General features: G+C 43.9%; 4 non-coding genes across 4 annotated transcripts; 2 read left to right on the top strand and 2 right to left on the bottom strand.

Annotated features, from left to right (window-relative positions):
* Positions 1 to 9280: 9280 nt before the first annotated feature.
* Positions 9281 to 9355, bottom strand: trnai-aau (transfer RNA isoleucine (anticodon AAU)). The gene has a single exon. It is a non-coding gene; the product is annotated as a tRNA-Ile (tRNA).
* A 4664-nt stretch (positions 9356 to 14019) lies between these two features.
* On the top strand, positions 14020 to 14101 carry trnas-cga (transfer RNA serine (anticodon CGA)). Its single transcript has one exon. It is a non-coding gene; the product is annotated as a tRNA-Ser (tRNA).
* Positions 14102 to 18477: 4376 nt separating this feature from the next.
* On the bottom strand, positions 18478 to 18551 carry trnat-agu (transfer RNA threonine (anticodon AGU)). The gene has a single exon. It is a non-coding gene; the product is annotated as a tRNA-Thr (tRNA).
* A 4191-nt stretch (positions 18552 to 22742) lies between these two features.
* Positions 22743 to 22831, top strand: trnap-agg (transfer RNA proline (anticodon AGG)). The gene is given in 2 exon segments: positions 22743 to 22778; positions 22796 to 22831. It is a non-coding gene; the product is annotated as a tRNA-Pro (tRNA).
* The last annotated feature ends 4710 nt before the right edge of the window (positions 22832 to 27541 follow it).

Below are 27541 nucleotides of genomic sequence, written 5' to 3'. Positions count from 1 at the left end.
GTTGCAATAGCAGATGAGAATATTTCGGACTGAGATGAGGAGAAATTTCTTCACTCAGAGGGTGGTGAAACTATGGAATTCTCTACCACAGAAGACTGTGGAGGCCAAGTCAATGAATATATGTAAGAAGGAGCTGGATAGATTTCTAGACACAAAAGGCATCAAAGGGTATGGGGAGAGAGCGGGAATATGGTATTGAGGTCCAGGATCAGCCATGATCATATTGAATGGTGGAGCAGGCTCAAACGGCCGAATGTCCTACTCCTGCTCCTATTTTCTAAGTTTATATTAACAATTGGCGTGTTCCGTAATGCATCTAGTTATTTGTTCAGCCATGTGGTTCCTCCGGCCTACTCTGTCGCAATCGCAGATGAGATGTTTAGTCTTCTTAGTTTACAGAGGGAGGCTTCGGAATTGGAGCCACAAACTATGATTTTGATCCATCTACAAATTATGGGATTTAGCTTGAGCTTTAAACCAGCGCGTTAGACCGCTCAGCCACAATACTTTCCATCTTGCGTTCTTCACGTGCTACTTTTACAGGAATAGAATTACTGCAAACAAGTAGTCTACCCATCAAGCACCAATGCTCGCACCGCAGCAGGATGCATGTGTCCAGTTTGAAACCTGTCTGAAGGAACATTCCGCCTGACAGAGCTGGAAGTCCGGCAGATTGACTTTCTCGGTGAGCAGATGATGAGCCTCCTTCTTGAGAGTGTTTCGCCAATCCAGCTCAGAGTGGATTAAGCATTATAAATTCGGGTGGGACTGGAGCCACTAGTATAAGAGAAAGTGGATGGGGGCTGTTTCCCTTCCTTGACAGATATTAATGATCGTGTTCCGGTTTTGCTGCAAAATTTCACTTCCCAGCTCCGAAATCAACGAACTAAAATTTAACGGTGGTGCTATGCGAACACACAATTTCTGAGCGAAAAGTCCGATGTGCTACCCATTGCGCGACTAAACCGGTCATGAATTATATGATTTCACATTACCCATATGCTGCTTATGAACTTTTGATGCGGTAGAGCAAGTGGTTCGAAAGCTCAGTGGGGTTTCAAATGAACTCCTGAGAAAGTTTGTCCAATGCACAGTGCTCTCTCTCCCTCTTTCTTTTGCTGTCTCTCGCTTGCTCTCTTGAGCTCTCACTCACCCCGTTTATCTATAGAGGGTTCGAATACAAAGAGGTGGAAGTTATGTTACAGCTGCACAGAGCTCTGGTGAGACGCCATCTGGAGGAATGCATTCAGTTCTGGGCACCCCACCTCAAGAAGTGTGTATTAACCTGGAGGCTCGAGGGGCTGAATGGCCTATTCCTGTTCCTATTTTGCAATGAATGAAACAATAATTCAAGAATAGAGGCGCTGATGTATCAGGATGAGTGAGTGAAGAATGTTTTCTGTTTGAAATACTGATTTCATTAATTGAATATTCCCTGTGTCCCAGCGCAGTGCAGTCCAGTCCAGAAAAGCTGCTCGCACAAAGTGGCATTTTCTGTGAGAACACAAAAGGCTTGTTCAGGCGATGACAGTACCGAGTGCGTTTAGGCCTGCGCATGAAATGGAAAAGTGAGGTGAAATGCTCCCACGAGCAGCGGATGTCTCTGTTGACATTTCCAAAATGCACACACGCACGGGCCGAATCGATTCAACTCATGGGAAAGCTGCGAGGCGAGACAGGGCTGCAGTGGATCATTTGAAGCAACTGACATACACAAGATTCGGCCCGTTTCACGTGGCATCTCCTGTTTCTGACTATTCTTCCCCTCCCGCTTCCTCTATTCCTCCAGCTGCCAGGTGAATTAGAAGCTTGATGAAAACACAGGGGAATTCATGAATCCCATCCTGACCTGGACAGCAGGGAGAGAGAGGGAAAGAACCGTGCTAGCCTTTGAGAAGGGATGGATTTTGCACATGCCGGGAAAAATAGACACAAAGATCTCATCTCCCTGCTTCTTTGGTATGTGGGCTATCTTAATGCTCAGGTGATGATATCACTCCCCCCCACCCCCCGAGACCATGACCTCCACTCGCACTCTCCATCCAATCTCGCACACCTTTGCTTAGGTTTGAAATCGTGTAACTTTTCACACTGGGATTCAATTTGAAGAAAGCGATGCTGTGATAACCTGGGGCTATTGAGGAGTTGCAGTGCAAGAAGGCTAATGATAACAGTGACAGTTCTGACACTATGAGCTACAGTTAAAGGTGGACAACATTTAAAGTCTCATGCAGCAGATCTGGGTCCAAATCTTTCACGTGGCATCTCCTTCTGCTCCTGTCACTCATTTACCTCCACGGAGAGTTCATTTGGAATTCCTGTGCGGCTGCATTGCGCATTTTCCAGTTCTGCTTCGAATAATCGAGATTTTAAAGGCACCTCTGCGACCTGCACTTTATTTAAATGAGTTTTGTTCGCGTAGCATTCGACTGTGAAATCGCTCTCGGTTTTCATCTCAATGAAGCAGACTGTGACCGCATTGTATCTGTCAGCGTGTAAGTGGCGAGGTTGGGGTCAGCACGGGTGGTGTTCAACTTTTGAAATCTCACCAATTACAAGAGAAAAGAGACATTGAATCAAACTGTCCCTGTCAGTGATGAACTGAATTAATATCGCTCCAAGCAGATCTGGACAATGCGCAGTGCAGCCGCACAGGAGTTCCAAATCCAACCTCTCGCCACTCGGCAATCGCATTAACTGAACTTTGCTCTGACCCAGTGTCACCGCGCTGAAATCGAATGTTTGTCGGCCACATTTTTTCTTAACATCATAGTTACTGGTTTAATGGTGAAAACTGCCGTCCGCTGCACTGTAAGAACAAGAGGCACCTTTGTAGACACCGTGTAGTGTCACAGACCTGCTCGTTGGACCTGCTCGTTTCATCTCCTCTCATTTTCACCACACCTGAATATTACTGGAATAGAGAATGGAGAATCATAGCTCGAAAAATCAATCCTCTCTGCCACGATGCGACTAAGACTTCCAACATACAGATGTTTAATGGCAAGGTGAGTTTAATGTTCAGAAATAATACAGGACAGATTTTCACTCAGCAAGCTTCACACCCTTTATTTTGGAAAAGTAAACTGATGGTGGAGAGATGTTATATTGATCGCGGCAACCTGAATTTTTAGCTCCTTGGCTCAAATGGCTCAAAAACAAACGTGTCGTGTCTCTGTGCCGCAATCGGTTAGCGCGTTCGGCTGTTAACTGAAAGGTTGGTGCTTCGAGCTCACCCAGGGACGGGAGGGAAAATTTTACCTTAAGTTTCATGGTCTCGTATTTCCTGTTTTCAAATATATGTTTTGTCTGCAAAAAAATGCACGGTTTCGATGGCCAGCTGAGCACGACCGATCTTCCACCATTTAACTTGAGATTGCCTTCACGAAAATCAGAATTCTTCTTGACAGACAAGGTCCAAAGATTGCAGGAGAGCCGCTTCACTTTGACATGGATGTTTCTGCAGTGAGCGACACCAGACTGTTTCCACGATAAATGTCAGTCCTTTTATTTTGGAAACGCAAAATTGTTTTCGCATTCCGAAGGGTTTCAGTTCATTTGTGAACTCCACCACTGACACTGCTGAAGGTTGTAGGCTCAGGGAATGGGACCTCCAGGAGTGGACTGTAAGAAAGCTGGGTTTCGGCATCCTGACAAATATATGCCGAGGAACCAGAGGAATCCTTACGAAGGAACCGTCTGGGTTTTTACCTGTAAGTTTAGGTCTCAGGGTGAATGATTCCTGACTCCCCGAACTGTCTTACATTTAACTCAGGTCAGATCAGGATGAATTCAGTTTACAGGAGGATAGTGTCAAATATCACCCACAATCGAGGGAGACAAAAGCAGCCATTAGACAAGCTACGAGATCATTGGAAAAGCAGATGGTGCACAATTGTGGGAATAAAAGCAAACGCCTTTTCAGCTGCGTCAGGAGTCAGAAGACCATTCAAGATAGTTTAGGTCCACTGAAAGGCAGTTCAGGACAGATTCCCACGCTATGGCAGAGCTGTTAAATGACTATTTCTCATCAGCCTACACTCCTGTGGATGATGCTCAGATTCCAGCTGTGGGATGTGCTGTCGACAATAACATCATAAATATTAAAATAGAAAGGGATGTCATCTTGGATAAAATACGAAATCTCAAAATAGATTGTGCTCCAGGTCCCGATGATATTCACCCACGGGTGTTTAAAGAGATGAGACGGGTGCTCTGTGAGCCCCTTGCGTGTATCTTCAACAGCTCAGTCGAGTCAGCGATTGTCTCCTGAGATTAGAAAATAGCTTACGTAGTTCCCATTTTCATTAAAGGGGACAAATCAGAGCCAGGGAATGACAGGCCCATCGGTGTGACATCGATCAGAGGGAATATGATTGAAGGGATCCGAAGAGATGCTGTTTATGACCACGGGGAAAGAGAAGGCGCCATTAGACATCCTCAACACTGCTTCCGGGAAAGAAGTTCGTGTCTTGCAAACTTGCTTGAGTTTTTTGAAGAAGTTGCTGGGTTAGTGGATGAGGGTAATCCGCTTCACATTGTCTATCTTAGGCTTGTCAAACTCATTTTGGATGATGAGCCTGATCCGATATTATGGCACTTGGCCTGGGCCACATTCAGCAAAAGTTATTAAACTAGAAATAGATGAAGATGAACGATATTGGTACTTACTTACGTTTAGATTTTATTTATTGCTACTGCTGCTCCCAATACCTGGCACCTCTTAGCTTGAACCATTGCATCAACATTTGGAGTAAATGACTGGGCTGTGTGATGTCTTGGATAAAAACATGAGGCCACTTGTCATTACAGAACTTTGGAAGTGATTTCCACAGTTTCACAACTCCCTGTGTAAAGAAGTTTCTCTTGATCACTGCATTAAAGCAGAAAGTAGGGGTTAAGGTTCGCTACTCAGACTGGTAAAAGGTGGAAAGTGGTGTTCCACAAGGATCGGTGCTGGGACCACTGTTCACAATTTATGATGTGGAGATGCCGGTGATGGATCGAAAGCTTGTGGGATTAAAAATAAAATCGTTGGACTATAACTTGGTGTTGTAAAATTGTTGACAATTGTTAACCCCAGTCCATAACCGGCATCTCCACATCATGGCCACAATTTATATAAACGATTTGGACTCGGGAATCGGATGTACAATTTCAAAATTTACGGATGACACCAGTTTGGGGCGGGGTATAGCTGATACTGATGAAGACTACAAGAATATACAAGAAGACATTAATAAACTTGCAGAATGGGGGTGTAATTGGCAAATTAATTTTAATAAAGATGAGGATGAAGTGGAGCATTTTGGTCGCAAGAACAAGGAGGCCACATACTGCTTGTACAATAAGAGTGTATATGGGGTAGAAATGCAATGGGATCTGGTGACACAGATACACAAATCACTAAAATTAGTGATGCAGCTTAAAAAGGCCATAAAAAAGCAAACCAAGCACTGGGGTTAATTTCTAGAGGGATAGAATTGGAAAGTTATGTTAAACTTGTATAAAACCTTGATTGGACTACACTTGGAGTACTGTGAACAGTTCTGGTCTCCATATTATATGAAGGATATAGAGATACTGGAGAAGGTGCAAAAAGGATGTCACCATTTTAGTGGTCGCTGGATTTGGTGTCTCTGTGCAACTGATCCATGTATTTGGTGTCCCAGTGTAAGTGGTCCCTGGATTTGGGGTCCAAGTGTAAGTGGTCCTGGATTTGGTGTCTCAGTATAAGTTGTTCCCGGATTTGGTGTCCCGTGTAAGTTGCCCTCGATTTGGTGTCACGGTGTACGTTGTCCCTTGTGTATTGAGGCATCGCTCGTGGAATTTTTCTCCTCTTTTCACTTTTGCAAAAATTGTTGCCAGCTTATTAAAGCCAGAAAAAATGAGACCTCGTCAGTTTCCCTGAGAATGACAGGTCTGAATTCGAGTTAGAGAACATTTAGCAATTAAACAAGACTGGGCGGGTCGGGCCTGAGTTGCGACTCACGAACGGAAAAGTAGCGGCCAGTTTACCTCGCACCATGGGGAACGGCTGAGCACTCGGGTTTCTGTATAATTTATTTATTATGTTTGTTGCCTCCCTGGCACCAACCTCGATGGGATGACAATGATTAATTTTCTGTTCGGCAATTCCGGCATTCAATGGCGGGGCATTTCCCCACAATCCCCCGCGCCTCAGAATGTGCCCTATCAATGACTACAGGAGAACCGTGCGCAGTGGCAGGACCGGGCCGTGCTCTGAGCATGAGCAGTGCGAGTGGTGGCGAAGGACTGAGGAGGAAGAGGCGAGTCCGAGGCCGGGAGAAGACGGGGGAGGAATGGGACCTGTGGGTAGGCGGAGAAGGTTCACAAGCACCTGATCGCATCTTGAGGCCACAAATCCGAGTCCACAGGCCCAGTGTTTGCACCACAGTGACAGGCCCGACCAGCAGCCGTCCGAAAAGCAGTGTGACTGGCCGCCATCTTGCGAGCGGAAGTCATGGTAGAATCTTGGCGCATGCGCGGTCATCTTGGCACAGGAAAAAAGAGTGGGCGGGGCTTCACGGTCCCAGTGACCTGGAGGGAAAATCATTGCCTCATTTATTTTATTCTCACTCTGCCCACAGCGGGTTTAGAACTGAACCTAACCAGAGGAGAGGGAGGGAGAAAACTGGGAGTGGAGGGAAGAAATATTGGAGATGGTGGGATGGGTTTGGATTTCAGCACAGGGAGGAGGGAGAGTGTGTGGGACGGGGATTTACGGCTTTGGCGGAAAAGAGAGGATGGAAAGTTCCATCGAAACTAGAATTGTCTTTTCCAAATTTCGATCCTTTATTTAGAGTGATGACTTTTGTGAACTTTTACAGGGTATTAGAAGGGGAGGATTTGCAGACGGGAAATTCAAACCAAATATCATATCAAGATCTGACAGAGTCACTCGATTCATCAGGACCTGAATATCATCGACCTTTGAATGTGGAAGGAGAAATGTTTGTCTTTTCTGTCTGTGGGACAAGATTTCAAACATCAGTGTGACTGGAAAAGCATCGAGACACACACCCGAGTGAGAGTGTTCCAATGCACTGAGTGTGCAAAGAGCTTTCACCAGTTACACAGTCTGAAAAAACACCGCACCATTCACAGCGGGGAGAAACCGTACACGTGTCCTGCGTGTGGACGAGGCTTCAACTGATCGTCCAACCTGGAGAGACACAAGGACACCCGCACCACGGAGAAACCGTGGAAATGTGGGGACTGTGGGAAGGAATTCAATTACCCATCAGAGCTGGAAACTCATCGACGCAGTCACACTGGGCAGAGGCAGTTCACCTGCTCCAAACAAAGCAGGAAAAGCACAGTTTCCGTTCTGGGGTGCGTTTCCTGATCTCACCGGAGTGGGACTGAGCCCCACAGAGCAGGAATATCCCAGGCCTGTGCTGAGTTTTCTATTGTCAGGCTCGTGTTTCGAGCCCCACTTCGGGTGGTTTGTGTTTTTATCTTTAGGCTGATTTCACAAGCGATCCTCAGTTCCAAATTCCCCCGGCAGAGAGTTCAAGGAGTATTTGATATAAATTAGATTCAAGGGCAGTATCAAAAATGTCCTCCTTGATTCTGGACCTTGATATCCCTCCAACCGCTCGCTGCTACTGATTGAACTTTATTTCAATTCACCTGCAGCTCGGGATCAGTGCGGATCAGAGTGTCTGCGGGCCCATCTCTCCCTTCAGAGTCCATCAGTGCCGGGAAAAGAATGGAAATTTTACAGACATTACGTGTTCTGTAACTTCTCATGAAAACTAAAGTGTTTTTCACTCCGTGTCCAAAACTGTGTGGTCTCCCCTAGTGTGTCCACTTTCTGTGTTTATAAACACTTTGGTGTATTTCGTTCCGTGTCCATAACTGTGAAGTCTCCCCTGGTGTATTACCATTTTGTGTTTATAAAGAGTGTAAATTATTGACTGGGGGTTTGTGTGTTGGGGGTTTGAGGGTGAGCTCTGATTCCCGCTCCCTGATGGATTCAATGGATGAAAGAATGAATGAGAGAGAGGCGCGATGTGGGAGACGGGATGATAGAAGAATGTGTCCACGAACCTGGTTAAAAGTGGCCCAAACACAAGATAATATTAAGATATCATCAGCAGAACATTAACATAACCTGAGTTCCGAGATCTGGTCGGGTCCCATTCCCCCGAGGTAAGGAATGAGCGGGAGAGGCAATTCCACCCGGTTTTTGTTTGTTTTTTCCAAAGCAACGCCATACACTCTAACTTGGGATGGAGTCGATATAGCTTAGTTGAGAATCCAAAAATTTGAAAGTCCCTGGTTGAATCCCGAATTTCAGCAAAATTTGGTTGTTTGGATCTCGTTCTTTGGGTCGAATCTCGCATTAATTTACACAGAAATTTTAACCGGCGCTGGAGGCTTGGGGAAGGAGTAGAGAAGCATCAAGGATGAGAAATATTGATAGCATCTTTATTTCGCTTTATTTCTTTCTGCATTTTTCTCTGTTTTTTGCCTCTCTCAGCGCCGGCGAACATGTGATTTGAAGCATTTGATTCCTAAACTGATGCCTTTTCCTCATCTCCGCTCTGTCTGTTTCTAACTGCTTGTGATCATCAAAGGGAACAAGCCCCGAGTTAAACGTTTATCAGCAAACCGACAGAGAGATATCACAGCGGGAATAAAACTCGTTGCTTCACATTGTTAGATACTCAGTGACTCAGATTGTAATGTGTGTCAGTAAACATACCCTGATACTGAGTGACACAGATTGTAATGTGTGTCACTAAACACACCCTATACTGAGTGACACAGATTGTAATGTTTTTCAGTAAACATACCCGGATACTGCGTGACACGGATTGTAATGTGTGTCAGTAAACATACCCGGATACTGAGTGACACAGATTGTAATGTGTGTCAGTAAACATACCCGGATACTGAGTGACACAGATCGCAATGTGTGTAAGTAAACATACCCGGACACTGAGTGACACAGGTTGTAATGTTTGTCAGAAAGCATACCTGGAAAAATGGTTCCGGAAATGGAAAAAAATGGAGAGATGGGAAAAGAGACAGACGGAAAGAGATGGAGACACGGAAAGGTGAGTGAGAAAAGAAGGATAAATGAAGAATGAACAGAAAGATTTTTTTTCTCCGTCCCAGGGGCAAAGATATATCAAACATTGCAATGAATGCTATTTCAAATATAATTTCCTCTGACTTTTTGCGTGAATTTCCGTGTTGCTCAAGTCCGGATTTTCAAAGTCACTAAAGTAATATCATTAATTACTAATGGCCCATACGGGGATCGAACCCGCGACCATTGGCGTTATTAGCACCACGCTCCAACCAACTGAGCTAACAGGCCATTTTTATTGTTTACGTTAATCGGTTTGGGGCACACATTGGGTGGTTTGTGTTTCACTTCTCACACTGCGTGATACGGAGATTGCAGGAACATTGAACACACCACATCCCTTAAACATTGTTACTTGTTTCTGCATAAAACTGGCAAGGGGATAAATCGAAATTAAAAGATAAGGAGCACTTTAATGCGACAAATTTAATTCTGGTAAAAATTATGTTCTGAACAGTGAAAAGCCCACCCCTGAAACACTGCTCCGCTGTTAAACCAGTGGGCAGGACCCTGGGGTACTGCCAAAATCGTGTGCTGAGGTTTCCGTGGTGTAGTGCTTATCATGTTCGCCTTTTACGTGAAAAAGCTCGATTTCATTTCCCGCATAAAAACATAGTATTGAGGAACTTGCTTCGGATAAACCTCCAGGCGTCAACTTGTGCTTGGAGAAGGGACAATTCTTGTTCCTTCCTGTTAACTTTAACAACGGCTGTACCAAATTCCAGGTGTCGTAAACTATCAACATTTGAAACCAGACCCTTAAAATGCAGTCTGGAAAGTGGAAAACGGTGAAAGTGCATCACATACAAAGCACAAAAACGTATTTAAAGTTTCATTATCCATGTTAGTATTTCCGTGATTCTGCAGCATAAAGTTATCGGTTACAACAATTATTCATCTTTCACAGAATTTCATTAGTTTCATGAATTAATTTAACAACGTTCATTGGTTACTGCAACCACAAGCTTTAGCTCGGTGAAATATTAATGTTGTTAATCATGCGATGTGATGTTTTTCTCTGGTACAATCATTCAGCGCGTTCGGCTCTTAACCCAAAATTTGGTGGTCCGATGACCCCCAAGGGACGATACAATATCCCCGATTTCAATGCGTGTTTTCATTGTAAGAAAATGCACCATAAATGAATTTGATGAAACGTGACTAATATTGTTGACTTGAAATAGTTAGTGTGCAACTTGACATTGCACCACATCGGAATCCAAATTAAGATTCGGGGCCAGAAAAGCAGATGCATGCACGGAGGCAGAGGGCAAGGCTGAAGTATTAAATGAGTACTTTGCATCTGTCTTCACCAAGGAAGAAGAAGCTGCCAGAGTCAGTAAAAGCGGAGGTCGTGGAGATGCTGGATGCGATAAAAATTGATAAAGAAGAGGTACTAGAAAGGCTGGCTGTACTTAAAGTGGGTAAGTCACACGGTCCGGAGATATGGGGGTGTGCCAGACGACTGGAAAATCTCAAATGTTACTCCCTTTTAAAAACGTGTGCAAGGATAAACCCAGCAACTACAGGCCAGTCAGTTAAACCTCGGTGGGAGAGAAGCTTTAGGAAACGATAAATACGGGATAAAAATAACAGCCAGTTCGACAAGTGTAGATTAATAAAGGAAAGCCAACACGAATTTGTTAAAGGCAAATCTTGTTTAACGAACTTGATTGAGTTTTTCGATGAAGTAAAGTGCCACATAATAGGCTTGTCAGCAAAATTGAAGTCCATGGAATAAAAGCATGGATATTAAAGTGGATAAATGACAGGAAACAGAGAGTCGTGGTGAACGGATTTTTTTCGGACTGGAGGAAGGTAGACAGTGTTGTTTTCCATGGGTCTGGACGAGGACCACTGCTTTTTGATATATATTAATGACTTGGACTTGTCCGGACAGGAACAATTTCAAAATTCACAGATAACACCAAACTAGGAATTGTAGTAAACAGTGAAGAGGATAATAATAGTCTTCAAGTGTACACAGACGGGATGGTGCAATGGGCGGACACATGGCAGATAAAATTTAATGCAGAGAAGTGCGAAGTGATATATTTTGGCAGGAAGAATGAGGAGAGGCAATATAAACTAAATGATACAAATGAGGTGCGGGAATAGAGAGTCCTGGGGGCATATGTGCACACATCTTTGAAGGTGGCAGGACAGGCTGAGAACGTGGTCCTGGGCTTTATAAATCGAGACATAGAGTACAAACACAAGAAAGTTATGTTGAACCTTTATAAACACTGGTTCGGCCACAACCAGAGCATTGTGTCCAATTCTGGGCACCGCATTTTAGGAAGGATGTGAAGGCCTCAGAGAGCATGCAGAAAAGATTTACTCGAATGGCTCCAGGGATGAGGGACTTCAGTTATGTGGACAGACTGGAGAAGTTGGGATTGTTCTTATAGCAGAGTCGGTTGAAAGGAGATTTGATTGAATTGTTCAAAATCATGAAGGGTTTAGAAAAAGTAAATAAAGAGAAGCTGTTCCCATTGGCAGAAAGGTCGAGAACCAGATGACATAGATTTAAGGTGATTGGCAAAGAAACCAAACGCGAAATGAGTAAAACTTTTTTTACGCAGAGAGTTGTTATGATCCAGATGTGCTGTCTCAAACGGTGGAAGCAGATTCAATCGTGGCTTTCAAAAAGGAATTGGATAAATATTTGAAGGGAAAAATTGCAGGGCCACGGGGTAACAGCGGGGGAATGAGACTAACTGGATTGCTCTTCCAAAGAGATGGCAGGGTCTGGATGGGCCAAATTGACTTCCTTCTGTGCTTTAACCATTCTATGATTCGATGATTGGATGGACAGAGCGGTCTAAAAGGATAGGCGATCGGTTGTGTGCAGCAGGGAAACTTTCGACTGGTTGCACGGCTGTGTTACTGACGGCTCGTTGGTCTCGGATTATGGTTTTCACTTTGGGCGTTTCACTAATTGATATGTGAGAGGTCAGGAGTTCAAATTCCCGGACGAGCATTCCTGTATCACTATTTTCAGTGGAAATTCATTCATTTGTTTCCCACATCTTTCCAGCGTTGCAGAATACAGGATTGACTTAATTTTAGAGAATGTTTGATGTTCAGAGGCCAGAACGCAGAGGGTTTATGGACGCAAAACCACACAGAGAAAGGAAAATGTCTCAACGTGGTGTGCAGATTGAAGCTGAATGTGAATGCATCCTATTTCAGGCGATCTCATCGGTGCAGAATGAAAATGCTCTTGAATCGGCCGGGAATCAATCCCCGTCTCCTCGGGTGGCAGGTGAGAATTTTACCAGTGAAACAGCAACGTCCGGACGGTAGCGGCTGCATGTGTCCAGTTGGAAACCTGTCTGAAAGAACATATAGTCTCACAAATCTCCTGTGAGAACCCTGTGCATTCTGAATAACAGCCGTGCATCAAAGGCGCTCGCAGCTGCGGTAGTCGAGTGGTTAAGATGTTCGATCTGAAACCCAATGGGGTATTCCGGCAGAAGTTGGAATCGTGCTATCGGCGCTATTGTGTAAAGTTTTGTTCAATGCTCAAATAAATATGATCTGGAGATAACGGGCTGCAATTCCTTCCCTCAGAGAGATACTCCACCGCGGCAGATCATTTTAACTGGGAGCCCAGTGGTCTCTTGCCAAATATCAAGATATGTGAAGGGAACTTCACAATATTCCACAACTGTCCAAAACTGGGCACCGCACTTTATCAAGGATGTGAAGGTGTCAGAGAGGGTGCAGAAACATTAACTGGAATGATTCCAGGGAAGACGTCTTCAGTTACGCGGGTAGACTGGAGAAGCTGAAGTTGTTCCCTTAGAGCAGAGAAGGTTGAGTGGAGATTTGATAGAAGTGTTCAAAATCATGACGGGTTTAGATAAAGTAAATAAAGAGAAACTGCTCCCGTTGGCGGAAGGGTCGAGAACCAGAGGACGCAGATTTACGGTGGTTGATAAAAGAACCAAAGGCGATAGGAGGAAAAACTTCTTAAACTAGCGAGTAGATATAATCTGGAATGCATCGGCTGAAAGGGTGGTGGAAGCAGAATTAATCGTGGTTTCTAAAAGGAATTGGATAAGTATTTGAAGGGAAAATATTTGCAGGTGTCCGTGGAAAGAACGGGGGAATGGGACGATCTGGATTGCACTGAAAGAGAGCCGACACAGGCTCGATGGGCCGAATGGCCTCCATCTGTGCAGTGACGCTTCTATGATTCCCAATCTCCATCTTAAATTCTGCTAACTTGATGTTAGGTTTTTTCTATACTTTTATCTCTCTATCTCTGTCTTTGTCTCTCTGTGTTTCCCCCTGATGGACTTCTCAGGCAGCCTTGAACGGCCATAGCTGATCGAACCTGCGACACCAGCAGAGAAGGGTGAAGATAGAATGACTGAGACGGTAGGAAAAGTAAAAATCTAACCCAGATGATGAATTCGCAGCTAATGTCTGCACATTAATGTCTCTTCGTCCTCACAGTGAAAACATCAGTAATTTTATTCCACTATAAAAAGAAAGAAAGTCTTGTATTTATAAAGCGCTTTTCACGACCTCAAGACGTCCCAAAGTGCTTTACAACCAATGAAGTATTTTTGAAGTGTAGTCACTGTTATACTTGTGGGAGAGTGGATAATCTGCGGATGCCGAGGGAGACAACAATGTAACTTTAGAGCAATTAATTCTGCAAAGTCTCACTTGGCATTACAAGTCGCACATTGAAAACGAATGTGGTAAGCAGAGGCTAATATTGTTGATATGAAATAGTTAGTGTACAACTTCACATTGCTGCACATCGGAATAGAAAAAGTGATCGGATGGATTGTCAGATGGCCGATCGGCTCTGGGTGGCACCGATTTCTGCACTGGTTGCACCCTTTTGGTAGCAGTAGCTGTCAGGGCGTTTCACAGCTGCGATGGCCGAGTGGTTAAGGCGTTGGACTCGAAATCCAATGGGGTTTTCCTACGCAGGTTCGAATCCTGCTCGTAGCGCTATTTCTTAAAGATTTGTTCAATGCTCAAATAAATCTGAACTGGAGTGAACGGACCGTGTTCCCTCCCTCAGAGAGATGCTCCAGCGCGGCAAACGCTTCCAATTCGGAGCCCAATGGTCACTTGCAAAGTTGCACGGCACGTGATAGAATCTCTCGCAAGCTGCATCTTAAATTCTGCTCGTTCGCAGAGCTTGATATTTATACTATTTGTTTCTATACTTTAATCTCTCCCTGTCTCTGTCTCTTGACTCTCTGAGATTTCCCCTGATGGACTTCTCAGGCTTTCTTGAACGGCCAAGGATGATCGAACCTGCAACACCAGCAGAGAAGGGTAAAGATCGAAAGACTGAGACGGGGGGAGAAGCAAAGGTGCAACCCAGCTGATGATTTTTTAGCTAATATACACACATTTATGTCTCTTCGCCCTTACAGTGAAAACATCAGCAATTTGAGTACAGTGTACTTATGGTAGAGTGTTTAAATGCGGATGTCGAGACAGACACCAATCGATCCGTTGCCATGGTGATGACCGAATCTGAACACTGGACCACAAGGAAACGCTGAAAATTCTTTGCTGCGAACAGGCAGACCAACGCGGCCTTTCCTACTTGCCCCTTCGTAATTCAGGTAATTTTCCTGCCAGATAAGCTGCTCGCACAAAATGGCATTTTCTGTTCAAACCACTATCGCGACAGAAGGTGATGTTCAGGCAATGACAGCACCAAGTGCAAGTAGGCATGTACATGAAATGGAAAGTGAGGTAAAATACTCCCACAAGCTGCTGATGGACATGTTTCCATTTCCAAAATTCACGCACCGAATGCAGCTCCTGGGAAAACTGCAAGGCCACGCAGGTCCATCATGAATCATTTGAAGCTTCTGCCATTTTAAAGTGGCATCTCCTGCTGCTTCTGTCGGGGGTGAACCGTACAGTTTGCTTTTGTACAGAACTGTACAGAGAAGGAGCACGTATACTGGGGCTGTGAGATATTCTATATTATTCATATTTAACCACAAGAATATCCACAGTCAGAAGCTGAAAAGAAGGGAGAGATAAGAGGCCTGAGAATAAACACACAGTTGAATGAATCACGGGGGGTGCGCGCCCTTGGGAGCTTCCCGATGGACTGATGGTTAGAATTCAGTGCTCGCAACCACCTCATGAGTTCGATTCCAATTCAAGGAATTAACTTTAGCAAGAGTTATGAAATTATTAAAATAATGACATGAAACTAATTAAACCCTGTTGGTAGATGAATGACTGTTTTATTCACCATTAATCAAACGATAACTTTCTTTTTCATACTGAAGGAGATGTTGACGTGGTTACCGAGTGACAGTCAAAACTTTAATCAGATTTTTATGCTTTGCAGATGATCAAATTTCATCATTTTACAGACTGTATCTTAAGGGTATGATTAAAAGCTCAGTGCAGCTGTTGTTAAATTTAAAATGAACAGGCAATTGTCGCCGTTGATCACAGGAACGCCCAAACCGGTTCTACGATCAAGATGAAAGTAACGCAACGAGCAACATCTGATACAAAAATCCCCACCGTTTTGCTTTTCCAACATAAAGGGTGCGCTATTTATTCTCTGAACATAGGAACAGTCTGGTCTCGCTCACTACAGAAATCTCCATGTCACAGCGAACCAGCTCTCCTGCAGCTAGTGCGGTCTCCCTTCTGGCCTTTCCGGGCTTGTCTGCCAAGGAGAATTGTGATTTTCTTGCTTCCAAAACATACATTGAAACCCTGGAACTTTGAGGCGAAGAATCCTGAGGAAAAATCAAATCAGAGCTCGAACCATCAAACTTCCGTGCAAACCGACAGCACCAACTAGACAGGCGAAGAGATCACCTGCTAAACCAATAATTAATTGGGCTAAACTTTGAGTTTGCAGCGACCAATATAACAACTGTCTACAGTCAGTCCAAAATGAATGGTTGAAGCTTGTAGGAGTGAAAATCCAAACAGCCGGTCTTCACTCTCAAAGCAGCAACTCTGAAGAAAAACATGCCGGAGAAATACTCGATTTCAGCGCTGTGACAACGGACCAGAGTAAAGCTCAGTTAATATGATTGGCGAGTGGCTGGAGGGTGGATTTGGAACTCCTGATCGACCGCACTGTGCATTTTCCAGATCTGCTTGGAACACCAATCCCTTCAATTCATCACTTACAGGGACAATTCTATTCTCGGTTTCTTTTGGCTGACGCTTGGTGAAATTTTACAAATTGGAAGCGATCAGTGTCCAAGCTAACCACGTCACCGACATGCTCACAGATATAAAGCGGCCACACTCTGCTTCAGCTAGATGAAAGCCGAGAGCGATTTCACCTTCAAATATAATGGCGAACAAAACTTATTCAAAGAAAGTGCAGGTCGTTGAATTGCCTTTAAAGTCCTGATTGTTTGCATTGAACTTCTTCACAATGCGTTTGAGAGCCACGTGGGGCGATTCGGGGACTTAATTTCCTTTTATGCAAAAGTTTCAAATGCAGTTCAAGTCAAAAGTCCTGGGACCACGGTTGTTCACAATTTATCGGTGCTGGGACCACTGTTGTTCACAATTTATCGGTGCTGGGACCACTGTTGTTCACAATTTATCGGTGCTGGGACCACTGTTGTTCACAATTTATCGGTGCTGGAGGAACTGTTGTTCACAAATTATCGGTGCTGGGGCCACTGTTGTTCACAATTTATCGGTGGTTGGATCACTGTTGTTCACAATTTATCGGTGCCGGGACCACTGTTGTTCACAATTTATCGGTGCTGTGACCATTGTTGTTCTCAATTTATCGATGCTGGGACCACTGTTGTTCAAAATTTATCGGTGATGGGATCACTGTTGTTCACAATTTATCGGTGCTGGGACCACTGTTGTTCACAATTTATCGGTGCTGGGACCACTGTTGTTCACAATTTATCGGTGATGGGATCACTGTTGTTCACAATTTATCGGTGCTGGGACCATTGTTGTTCACAATTGAAAGATGCTGGGATCATTGTTGTTCTCAATTTATCGGTGCTGGGACCACTGTTGTTCACAATTTATCGGTGATGGGACCCCTGTTGTTGACAATTTACATTAATGATTTGGACACAGGAATCGGAAATACAAATTCGAAATTGACAGACAGCACATAATTGGGAGCTGTAGTTAATACAAAGGAAAAATGCGAAAAATACAGGAAGACATCAGTAAACTTGCAAAATTGGCTTGTAAATGGCAAATTAGTTTCAATATTTATTTTGTATTCCATTGCCTTGTTTGCCCTCCCTAAATACATTACCTCATTCCCCAGATTGAATTGCATTTGCCACTATTCTATCCACCTGTCCAGTCCACTGATATCTTGCTGCAGTCTGCAGCTTCCCTCCTCACCATCAACCACACGACCAATTTTTGTATCTTCTGCAAACTTGTTAATAATACCCCGTACATTTAAAACCAAATCAATGATCTGTACTACGAAAAGCAGCGACCTAGTACGGAGCCCTGTGGAACCCCACTCGAGACAGCCTTGCAGTCACAAAAACAACCGTCGACCATTACCCTTTGCTTCCTGCCACTCCGTCAATTTTGGATCAACTTGTCAATTTCCCTTGGATCCAATGGGCTTTTACATTTTTGACCAATCTGCCATGTAGGAATTTGTCAAAAGCCTCGCGAAAATCTATGTCGACGACAAAAAACGCACGACCCTCATCCACCTTCCTTGATACCTCCTCAAAAAATTCAATTCAAACGACCTTCCCTGAACAAATCCATGCTGACTGTCCTTCATTAATCCGTGCCTTTCTAAATGAAAATTAATACTTTCCCCCAGAATTGAGCTCAATACCGAGGTTAGGCTGACTGGCCTGCAATAATTCGATCTGTCCCTTTCTCCCTTTTTAAACAACGGTACAACTTCAGCAGTCCTCCAATCCTCCGGCATCGCACCCGTAGCCAGGGAGGATTGGAAAATGATGGTCAGAGCCTCCGCTATTTCCTTCCTTGCTTCTGTTAACAGCCTGTGATATATTTCATCCGGGCCTGGCGATTCAGGTGGAGTGATTTGGGGACTTCCTTTCCCTCTTTGCAAAAGTTTCCAACGCAGGTCAAGATCACAAGTCCAGGTCCAAATTTGGACTACTTCCGGGTTTGAACCTCAAATCGTGAATTATACCACGACCCCAACAAGCCCAGAAACAAGAACGTGTCTTTAAATTAACGTGTTTCAAACACATTCCATGAGAGGTCTGTCTGGACAATGAAAGGGCGATTTTGAACAGTCTTTCTGGTGTCCGTTTCCTCCTGAACAAATACCAAGACCACAGTGTTATTTTGTCGCTGAATTGCACAAATAATGTAAAATAACAAGCTACACAAGGCACTGCTGGGAGTTGAACCCAGGATCTCCTGTTTACTAGACAGATGCTTTAACCAGCTAAGCCACAGCGCCAAGTGATGATCTTACGGGTCCACCTACTCACATTAATATCTATCAGCGACACTTCACGTTTGGGGGTTCAGGCCGTTTTATCTTTGTCTGTTTCGCTTGTCCGTTCACCTGTGCATTTCGATGTTGCCTGCATTTCTCGCTTTGTTTATCTTTGTGTATCCATCAGTGCGGTGATACACGGATGATTATGTGTGATTGTATTTGTTACATTAAATAAATTAGGGCTTCAGACAATTCTCGCTCTGACATTGGAGAACTATTGAGCCGAACTTTACAGCGAAGTGTTGTTTATTGTGGTGCTGAAACTAAAAAATCGTAAGAGGAGCAAAAAGGGAAAAGGAGAAAAACGTGTGAGGGAAAATAAGGACAACTCTCAAGGTTTTTACAAGTATATTAAGAGAGAGAAGGGAGGCTTAGAGTAGTGTGGGCCCCTTAAAGACAGATGGAGGTGAAATTGAAAGTGAAAATCAGGAAATGGCAGAGTTGCTAAATTTTTACTTTGCATCGGTCGTCACAGAAAAGGATGAGGCTAACATACCAGAGACACGAGGAAAACTGTTAATAAATCAAGGGGTTTCGTACAAATAAAATAATGGCAATGGAGAAAATAATTAGACTAAAGATAGACAAATCTCCAGGACCTGATTGTTACCACCCCAGGGGATTAAAAGGAACAGGTGAGGAAATTGTACATGCTTCAGTCATGATCGATCAAAACTTTCCTGAGTTAGGAATTTTTATTTAACGAAGCGCATCTTGATTGGAGGCTTCTGTTTCAGTAAGATCACGAAGTGATAATTGAGAGACCGAAAATGAAGCTGTTTGACAGGAGCGCTGATGCTGTCGTGTTGCACAATTGTTAAGCGTGCATTACTTATTTATAGCAGTATGGGCTCCAGATATGACCAGGTTATGAGTTCGAGCGTCTTTTCAAACAATCAATCCTTTTACTCCGAATAATTTGAACGGAGTTCAAAGTGCAACTGGTATGTTCCATAATGCATCTACTTCATAGTGTTCCCATGTGGGCACTTGTGTTCCTCTGGCCTACCGTCTTTCAATAGCAAGTGCCAGTTTACTTGTTCATCGGGGGAGAGGGGGCTTTTAGCGGCAGCTCATATGGCAAAGGGGCCGGTACGAGATCATTAAATCTAAAGAACCAAACAAACAATTCTTATTTTCGTCAAGCCGATATTCATCGGTTGGAAGTTTCTTGTGGGGAAAATTTGGAAGGGAAATATGCTGCCTGGTGTCACTGTGTAACGAAAGAAATTATTCAGCTTACAGATGTTAATACGCTGAAAGTTCGTGAGGCCTTTTCCAGTTCCCGTGTGGGACAAGTTCAGCTTTTGAGCCGCTGGGTAAAGTGTGATTTTAATTGCTGCGAACGAATGACAAGACATTTGGCACAAACAAGAAGAATTGTAAACTCACGAGTTCACTGTCCATGTTTCTTACATCATGTTCAACAGGAACAAGGATTCTCCTCAACACGTTCCTGAGAATTTTATCAAACGGACCTCACCCTTGTTCGACGGCTGCAGGGATAATTCAGACACCTCCCATGAATATGCACGATGGGAGCTTATGTAGTATCGAGCCTGGGTAGCTCAGTCGGTAGAGTATCAGACTTTTAAAGTGGGGAGTGAGCTGAAGGTCCAGCGTTTAACTCCCTGTCCAGGCTCCAAATTTCGAAACAGCTGGCAAGCTGTGTCTTTTCAGGGGGACCTGCGATGTGTTGTCAAAGTTTCGGTAGTATCTTGTTTCCCAGGGATGGGCAGTAATGCGCTGTCTGAGGCGGTTCCCGATCAGGAATTCAACTTTACTGTATTAGTTCACTGTATTAATTTCGCAAAACTCATTAAACCCTAAAAAAAGACGAATACTTGTTTAAATCGCCATTGATCAACCAGTAACTTTCTGTTTCCGGCTGAAAGAAATGATAACTTTTTTTATGCACTCATTCACCAGGGCGAATTTAGGGAGTTCAGAGGGGAAGTGAAAAAGGAAATGAGAGGCAAAGAGAAATATTACTATAGACTGACGGCCAACATAAAAGTGAATCCAAATGTCTTCGACAGGCATGTGAACAGTAAACGGGTAGTAAGGGGAGTGGTGAGGCCGATTAAGGAGATCTACTCATGGAGGCAGAGGGGATGGCCTAGGTACCAAATGAGTACTTTGCATCTGTCTTTACCAAGGAAGAAGATGCTGCCAGAGTCTCAGCAAAGGAAGTTATTGTTGAGATACTGGATGGTCTAAAAATTGAAAAAGAAGAGGCACTTGAACTGCTGGCTGGACTTAAAGTAGATAAACCACCAGATCCGGATGGGATGCATGCTGGTTTGCTGAGGGAAGTAAGGGTGGAAATTGCGGAGGTACTGGCCATAATCTACCAACACACTTAGATATGTGGGTGGTGCCAGAGGACTGGAGAATTGCAGAGGTTACACCCTTGTTCAAAAAAGGGTGTACGATTAAACCCAGCAATTATAGGCCAGACAGTTTCACCTCAGTGGTGGGGAAACTTTTAGAAACGATAATCCGGGACAGAATTAACAGTCACTTGGACGAGGGTGGACTGATTAGGGAAAGCCAGCACGGATTTGATCAAGGCAAATCGTGGTTCACTAACCTGTAAGAGTTTTTTGATGAGGTAACAGAGCGGATAGATGAGGGCAATTCAGTTGATGTGGTGTATATGGACTTTCAAAAGGTGTTTGATAAAGTGCCGCATGGTAGGCTTATCATCAAGATTGCGGCACATGGAATAAAGGGGGCAGTCACAACATGAATGCAGAATTGACTAAGGGCAGGAAACAGATTACAGGTGAACGGTTGTTTTGCGAACTGGAGAGCGTTGTACAGTGGTGTTCCCCAGGGATCAGTGCTGGGAACACTGCTTTTCTTGATATATATTAATGACTTGGACCAGAGTGCACAGGGCACAATTTCAAAATGTGCAGATGAAACAAACCTTGGAAGGGTAGTAAACAGTGTTAGGGACAGTGATAGGCTTCAAAGGACATAGACAGGCTGGTGGCATGGGCGGAGACGTGGCAGATGAAATTTAACGCAGAAAAATGCGAAGTGATACATTTCGGTTGGAAGAACGAGAAGAGGCAATATAAACTCCAGGGCACAAATGTGAAAGCGATCCAGGAACAAAGAGAGGTTCATGTGTACAAATAGTTGAATGTGGCAGGGCAGGTTGAGAAAGCGGTTAAAAAGCATTCGCGGTCCTGGGCTTTATAAATAGATGCATAGAGTGCAAAAGTATAGAATTCAGGATGAAACATTATAACACACTGGTTCGAACACATCTGAAGTATTGTGTCCGGTTCGGGACACCGCACTTCAGGAAAGATGTGAAGGCCTTGGAGGGGGAGCAGAAAAAAATTACCAGCATAATTGCAGGGATGAGGGACTTTAGTTACGTGGATAGACTGGAGAATCTGAGGTTGTTCTCCTCGGAACAGAAACGGTTTTGTCGAGATTTGATAGAGGTATTCAAAATCATGAAGGATCTGGGCATGGAAGATGGAGAGAAACTGTTCCCATTGGCGGAAGGGTCAAGAAGCAGAGGACATAGGTTTCAGGTGATTGGCAAAATAACCAAAGGTGACATGAGGAAAAACTTCTTCACACAGCTAGAGGCTCGGATCTGGAATGCACTGCCCGAGGGTGTGATGGAGGCAGATTCAATTATGGCCATCAAAGGGGAACTGGATAAGTACTTGAAAGGAAAAAAAAAATGCAGGGCTTCGGGGTAAGGCGGGGGAGTGTTTCTAGCTGTATTGCTCTTGCAGAGCGCTAGCACGGACTCGATGGGCCGAATGGCCTCTTTCCGTGCTGCAACCTTTCTATGATTCAACTCAATGTGCATGAGGCGATGCAAAGGGAACAGAGCGTGCCGCAAATCGACACACCTCTCAGTATCCTCCCAAGCAATGTAGTTTAAGAGCAAATAATTCTGAAACGTCTTCCTTGATAACTCAAGTCGTACACTCGAAACCAATTTGGTAAAGGGAGACTAATATTGGTGATTGGAAATATTTGGTGTGCAACTTGATATTGCTGGACACCGGAGCAGAAAACGAGATTGGATCAACAGACCTGGTCTGAAAGGATGGCCGATCGGCTGTGGGAGGCAACGAACTTTTACACTGGCTGCAAAGCTGCAGTAACAGCGGCTCGTTGGTCTAGGGGTATGATTCTCGCTTAGGGCGTTTCATTGAGTGATATGCGAGAGGTCCCGGGTTCAAATCCCGGACGAGCCCTCCTTTTAGTGAAAAGTCACCAATTTGCTTCTGACATGTTTTCATGTTGGTGGAACTGAATTATATCCAGAGGATGTTTGAGCTCCAGTGGACTCAATGCCGGAGTATCGTCGGCGCAACACACGTGAAGGAAATAAAATGTCTCAAGATGATGAGGAGATTGAAGCTGTATTTGGATTTTTCCCAATTCAGTCGGATATTAGATGACGGGATAGAAAGCCACATGTCCAAGTTTGCCGATGACACCAAGATGGGCAGCATTTTCAGCAGTGCAGATGGAAACATAAAATTACAGAGAGGTATTAATATAATAAATGAATGGGTAAAATTGTGGCAAATCGATATCAATTTAGTCAAGTGTGAGGTCATCCACTTTGGACCAAAACGGATAGATCAGAATACTTTGTAAATGGTGAAAAGCTCGAAACAGTGGAGGTCCAAAAAGACTGATGTGTCCATCTACATACATCATTAAAATATCATTGACAGGTACAAAAAATAATCAAAAATGTTAATGAAATGTTTGTCTTTATATCGAGAGGACGAGAATACAAGGGGATAGGGATTATGATACAGCTATACAAAGCCCTGCTTAGACCACACCTGAAGTACTGTATTCAGTTCTGGGCAACGCACCTTCGGAAGGATATATTGGCTGTGGAGCGAGTGCAGCTTCGGTTTACTGGAATGTTACCTCAACCCCAAGGGTTAAATTACGCGGAGAGATTACATAAACTCGAGTTTACCTCGAATTTAGTAGATTAAGAGCTGATTTGATCGAACTTTTCGAAATATTAAGGGGAACTGATTGAGTAGATAGAGAAAAACTATTTCCGCCGGTTGGGAAGTCTCGGACTTGGGGACATCGCCGAAACATTAGGGTCAGGACTTTCAGGAGTGAAGTTGGGAAACACCTCTGCAAGCAAAGGGAGGTAGAAGTTTGGAACTCTCTTCCGCAAACGACAGTTGATGCGAACTGAATTGTTAATTTTATACCTGAGATTGATCGATTTTTGTTAACTGAAGTTATCAAGCGATACGGGGGTAAAGCGATTATATGGAGTTCGGTCATATATCAGCCATGATCTGTTTGAATTGCGGAACAGGCTCGAGGTGAGAAATGGCGTACTTATATTCCTCAGCTCCTCATTGGTACATAAGAACATAAGAACATAAGAAATTGGAGCAGGAGTAGGCCAATCGGCCCCTCGAGCCTGCTCCGCCATTCAATAAGATCATGGCTGATCTGATCCCAACCACAAATCTAAAGAACACAAGAAGTCGGAGCAGGACCCGGCCACATAGCCCCTGGGCCCTCTCCGCCACCCACAGGGCATTGACCGATCCGAACTCAGCTTCATGTCCAATTTCCTGCCCGCTCCCCATAACCCCTAATTCCCTTTACTTCTAGGAAACTGTCTATTTCTGTTTTAAATTTATCTAATGATGTAGCTTCCACAGCTTCCTGGGGCAGCAAATTCCACAGACCTACCACCCTCTGAGTGAAGAAGTTTCTCCTCATCTCAGTTTTGAAAGAGCAGCCCCTTATTCTAAGATTATGCCGCCTAGTTCTAGTTTCACCCATCTTTGGGAACATCCTTACTGCATCCACCCGATCAAGACCCTTCACAATCTTATATGTTTCAATAAGATCGCCTCTCATTCTTCTGAACTCCAATGAGTAGAGTCCCAATCTACTCAACCTCTCCTCATATGTCCGCCCCCTCATCCCCGGGATTAACCGAGTGAACCTTCTTTGTACTGCCTCGAGAGCAAGTATGTCTTTTCTTAAGTATGGAGACCAAAACTGTATGCAGTATTCCAGGTGCGGTCTCACCAATACCTTATATAACTGCAGCAATATCTCCTTGTTTTTATATTCTATCCCCCTAGCAATAAAAGCCAACATTCCGTTGGCTTTCTTGATCACCTGCTGCACCTGCATACCAACTTTTTGATTTTCTTGCACTAGGACCCCCAGATCCCTTTGTACTGCAGTACTTTCCAGTCTCTCGCCATTAAGAAAATAACTTGCTCTCTGATTTTTCCTGCCAAAGTGCATAACCTCACATTTTCCAATATTATATTGCATCTGCCAAATCTCCGCCCACTCACCCAGCCTGTCTATATCCCCTTGCAGGTTTTTTATGTCCTCCTCACTCTCTACTTTCCCTCCCATCTTTGTATCATCTGCAAATTTTGATATGTTGCACTCGGTCCCCTCCTCCAAATCGTTAATATAGATTGTAAAGAGTTGGGGACGCAGCACCGACCCCTGTGGAACACCACTGGTTACTGGTTGCCAGTCCGAAAATGAACCATTTATCCCAACTCTCTGCTTCCTGTTCGATAACCAATCCTCCACCCATGCCAGAATATTACCCCCAATCCCGTGATTTTTTATCTTAAGTAATAATCTTTTATGTGGCACCTTGTCGAATGCCTTCTGGAAGTCTAAATACACTATGTCCACTGGTTCCCCTTTATCCACCCTATACGTTATATCCTCGAAGAACTCAAGCAAATTTGTCAGACATGACTTCCCCTTCATAAAGCCATGCTGACTTTGTCCTATTAAATTATGCTTATCTAAATGTTCCGTTACTGTCTCCTTAATAATAGACTCCAAAATTTTACCCACCACAGATGTTAAGCTAACTGGCCTATAATTTCCAGCCTTCTGCCTACTACCCTTTTTAAATAACGGTGTTACATTAGCAGTTTTCCAATCTGCCAGGACCTCTCCTGAGTCCAGGGAATTTTGGAAAACTATCACCAAAGCATCCACAATCCCTACTGCCACTTCCCTCAAGACCCTAGGATGGAAGCCATCAGGTCCAGGGGATTTATCCGCCTTGAGTCCCATTATTTTACTGAGTACCATCTCCTGAGTGATTTTAATCGTATTTAGCTCCTCCCCCCCGAGAGTCCCCTGTTTGTCCAGTGTTGGGATATTCTTAGTGTCCTCTACTGTAAAGACTGAAACAAAATATTTGTTCAGCATTTTTGCCATTTCCATGTTTCCCACCATTAATTTCCCGGTCTCATCCTCCAAGGGACCTATGTTTGCCTTAGCCACCCTTTTTCTTTTTATATAACGATAGAAACTCTTGCTATCTGTTTTTATATTTTTTGCTAATTTCTTTTCATAATCTAACTTCCCTTTCTTAATCAATCATTTAGTTACTTTTTGTTGTCTTTTGAAGAATTCCCAATCTTCTATCCTCCCACTAAGTTTGGCTACCTTATATTTCCTTGTTTTTAGTCGGATACTATCCTTGATTTCTTTACTTAGCCACGGGTGGCTGTCATTTCTTTTACACCCTTTTTTCCTCAGTGGAATATATTTATGTTGAAAGTTGTAAAATAACTCCCTAAATGAACACCACTGCTCATGTACCGTCTTACCCTTTAATCTATTTTCCCAGTCCACTTTAATCAATTCCGCTCTCATACCATCATAGTCTCCTTTATTCAAGCTCAGTACGCTTGTTTGAGAATCAACCTTCTCACCCTCTAATTGGATATGGAATTCAACCATGTTGTGGTCGCTCGTTAAAAGGGGATCCTTAACTTGGACATTATTAATTAATCCTGACTCATTACACAGGACCAGGTCCAAGGTTGCCTGCCCCCTAGTAGGATCAGTTACATACTGCTCAAGAAATCCATCCCTGATGCACTCAATGAACTCGTCCTCAAGGCTGCTCTGCCCAATTTGATTTGTCCAGTTAATATGATAATTAAAATCCCCCATAATTATAGCTGTTCCCTTATTACATGCCCCGACTATTTCCTGATTAATACTTCTTCCAGCAGAGTTGCAACTATTAGGAGGCCTATATACTACGCCCACTAATGTTTTTTTTCCCTTATTATTCCTTATCTCCACCCAAACTGTTTCATTATCTTGATGCTTTGTCCCAATATCATTTCTCTGTATTACAGTGATTCCTTCCTTTATTAACATAGCCACCCCACCTCCCCTTCCTTCCTGCCTGTCCTTCCTGATTGTTAAATACCCTGGCATATTTAATTCCCAATCGTTGTCACCCTGCAGCCATGTTTCTGTAATGGCCACAAGATCATACCCATACGTAGTTATTTGTGCCGTTAACTCGTCCATTTTGTTACGAATGCTACGTGCATTCAGATAAAGAACTTTCAAATCTGTTTTGTGACGCTTAGTTCCTGCTTTTTCCTTTTTTAACACTTTACCTCTTACTCCATACCTTCTGTCCCTTCCTGTTACGCTTTCCTCTCTCTCCCTGCTCAGGTTCCCAACCCCCTGCCACTTTAGTTTAAACCCTCCCCAACAGCACTAGCAAACACTCCTCCTAGGACAGCGGTCCCGGCCCTGCCCAGGTGCAGACCGTTCGGTTTGTACTGGTCCCACCTCCCCCAGAACCGTTTCCAGTGTCCCAGGAATTTGAATCCCTCCCCTTGCACCATTCATCTAGCCACGTATTCATTTGAAATATCCTCCTATTTCTACTCTGACTAGCACGTGGCACTGGCAGCAATCCTGAGATGACTACCTTTGAGGTCCTATTTTTTAATTTACCTCCTAACTCCCTATATTCTGCTTTTAGGACCTCATCCCCTTTTTTACCTATATCGTTGGTGCCTATGTGCACCACGACAGCTGGCTGTTCGCCCTCCCCCTCCAAAATGTTCTGTAGCCGTTCCGAGACGTCCTTGATCCTTGCA

The sequence above is a fragment of the Heptranchias perlo genome, chromosome 20 (assembly GCF_035084215.1).
Source record: "Heptranchias perlo isolate sHepPer1 chromosome 20, sHepPer1.hap1, whole genome shotgun sequence".
NCBI lineage: Eukaryota > Metazoa > Chordata > Chondrichthyes > Hexanchiformes > Hexanchidae > Heptranchias > Heptranchias perlo.
The sequence above is the reverse complement of the archived record's forward strand: the minus strand, read 5'-3'. Positions and strand labels throughout refer to the sequence as shown.